This window comes from Cucurbita moschata, unplaced genomic scaffold, assembly GCF_002738365.1.
Source record: "Cucurbita moschata cultivar Rifu unplaced genomic scaffold, Cmos_1.0 Cmo_Scf00058, whole genome shotgun sequence".
NCBI classification, from domain to species: domain Eukaryota; kingdom Viridiplantae; phylum Streptophyta; class Magnoliopsida; order Cucurbitales; family Cucurbitaceae; genus Cucurbita; species Cucurbita moschata.
Window position 1 is genome coordinate 780,195 of NW_019268574.1, and position 3,178 is coordinate 783,372.

Below are 3,178 nucleotides of genomic sequence, written 5' to 3' on the forward strand. Positions count from 1 at the left end.
TTTTTTTTTTTTTTTTTTTTTTTTTTTTTGCATAAATTCAGGTAGGTGAGACGGACATCGACCTAAAGGGGTGAAGCTCTTCCTTTGGGACATAGCACGTAAAGCTATCAGCACGAGTGAAAGTCTTCGAAAAAGAATGTCTTACATCACTCTCTCACCAACTGGTGTCCACTATGCAAGAAAGAAAACGAATCGCAAAGTCACCACACTCAAAATTTTTGGACAACAATTCTTAAGGAGGTAAAGGATTTTTTGGATATGGCCTTAACGTACCACCCTTTCGCCCTATTATAGAATTTGTAGAGAATATTTGCAGAAACGACATAGACCTACACAAAGCTTTTCGACAATGTTGTTTACAAGCTATATCTTGGTGTAAACTGTCTAATATTTTTACTTCCTACCGTTATACCTCCCTCCTCGCAAATTGGAAAGGTCTCTCGTAAACATCATGGATTATACCTCCCTCTTTTAAATTTCACTCATTAATGAAAAATGTCTCTTATAAAATAAATAAATTTAGGTAGGTGATTTTTAGAGTTACGTATATTTTTAAAATATAGCCAATCACATTGATTTATATTACTAACCAAATTTATAAAATATACCAAAATATTATTAACAAAATTCTGGAAAAAAAAAATTATAAAATATACCAAATATATTATTTAACAATAAGGAAAAATATATTCTGAAAAGTTAACATTGTTTTTAAAAACATTATTTATTTCTTTATTTGGACCAAATGGGCGCTGCATGGGTCAAAGTAGCCAACCAGCTGGACCCCACGTGGTATGCTGAGAGCGCATACCCCTTCCCTAGGCATGTTTGTCCTTGTGTGTGGGTGCGTGTATAGTATCACAATCGCGTTCTTGTGGTAATGAGCCAACGATTGTGTGACACTTATTCTAACCTATTGAATAAGTTAGTCGTACCGAGGCTGGACTTTGCGGACAATCTTAGTATATAATTGAGCCTTGGATCACGTTTGAAAGAAATGTATTAGAAAACGTGAGCGTAGAAATGCGTTGAAAACAATTTGAAAGAAATCAATGTTATAAGCAAAAAGCGAATAAATAATAACAATAGCTTTGATTAATATAATCCGGGTAGGAAGAATTGACAACTAGTCATATTCCCTATAGTATATTTTGGGGCATTTAAACCCTGGCGAGTATAGACATGATTTTGGTGATCGGTCATACACCCTCGTATTAACACAATAAGAATAGTAAAATGAAAGCAAGTAAAGGGGGTTCGCAACGGTCTTGCGGCTATGGACAACTTGTCCTGAACAAACATGACTGAGACATTTGACACGAGGCAACACGCCTTGGACAAGCATGACTGTGACACATGAGACATTCTCCAGGTGTGTGGTTCGTGCGTATGACACGTGGTGAGCTCCTATTTCGTTTGTTCGACCTCAGTTTGATTATTTTTTTTCTCCGATTTCGATATTGACCTTATTATAACCTGAAGTTAGCAGCTCAACCCGAGTGATGACCCTTGCGCATTTCCTAGTCACTACACATGCATGATGTGTCCTCCTACTAGTCATGGCTCATCTCAACTTGCTTAATGGCTCGACGACTTGAGTTAAGGCTTATTCAGCTCGGTAAAAGGGTTTTTAGACTCGTTTCCCACATTTTCAACCCTCCCGAAGCTGTTTTTTCATCCTATTGAGGGTGTTTGAGGTCACTAAGACTACTATTTACTCAAATTAAATATTTTTTTTAGCTAAAAGTTGAAAATATTCAATACGCTTACGTAAACCAAGTTCTATGATATATCCTATTGTTGTGGCACTAGTCCGTACGTGGTAAAATTGGATGTTGAAGGACAGTTTCAGATCCGCTTAAAAACATTTAGGGACTCCGGTTAAGGGCGAACAAGTGAGTAGCTCTATTATTAGTTGGTTGGAAGAATTGTATGATGTATGATGACACATGCCCTGTGACCCTTGCATGCGTCATAATTAGAAATGTTACGTTATGCTGTGTATGTTATGAGATGACCTATGATGCTATGTTATGCATACATGACTCATATGTATACGTCATGAATGAAGGGAATACCGAAAGTACTCTTATTATATGCTATGATTTTAAGCCATGGAGACCTCATATATTTATGTATGTCATGTGCATTGGGATACTTCTCCTTTACGTTATGTTAGTATTGACACATACCTTTCGATATTCATGTTCGTCATGATATCACGTGGGCCTTTCCTTCTATGGTGTCCGGTGATGTGTCAACGTGTTTAGTCCGACGAGCTAGGCCCAGGGGTACGTATACAAACCTGCTTGGTGGGTCCATGTGCGTGTGTGTGAGCCATGTGTGGGGAAATACCACACATCTAACCGTGTCTGGATTGAAAAGAGCTCAAAGTCATGCTATGTTGTTTTAAAAAAGATAGGTCCCCATCATGTATGTGTGCAATTGCATCACCTGACTTCCAATAGTGGGGTTACGTACTGAGCATTTTCCTTTATATTTCAGGTAAAGGTTAAAACGACTCTGCACGGATGACAGTAATTTCGTTTAAACGACTTTATTAAAATTTTCGCATATGTTAAAAAATGCATGTATGTAATGACGTCTCTAATTTAGGTAAGAAAATTAGGGGCATTACACAGAGCATACTAAGAATTTCAAGAGACAACTTATACCAATGTTACTCTAACGCCAATCGACCGGAATAAAGGATCTATTTGAGTATGAACTCTCGTAGTTTTTCTTTTAGTTTTTCCGAACGCGCTAATACTAATGGAGATAGTGTTTTTGAATATAATGACAAAAGCATCCCGAACGGTTTTGTAACGAACTTCAAATCGTAAGGGTCAAAATGAACCCTTTTAAGTTTGAATTATAAATGAAACTAATTCCATAAGTCATAGGATATTTTCAATAATTTAATAATTGGGTCGCATTAATGTGACGATTATAACAATAAAGTTTAGCAATGACAGTCAAATAAGTTAAACACATTTTTAATCGTGCGGTGGAGAATCGTCGCTATGATCATACAGAAAACAGAACCGTTGATGAAGGAGCACATGTTCCCATTAATATTGCGCTTTCAAATCTCCAACAAAAGTTCGTGAATCTATGTTCTTTTGTTCTTGCGTTGATTCATAGCTGAATCCAAAAAAAAAAAAAAAAAAAAAAAAGA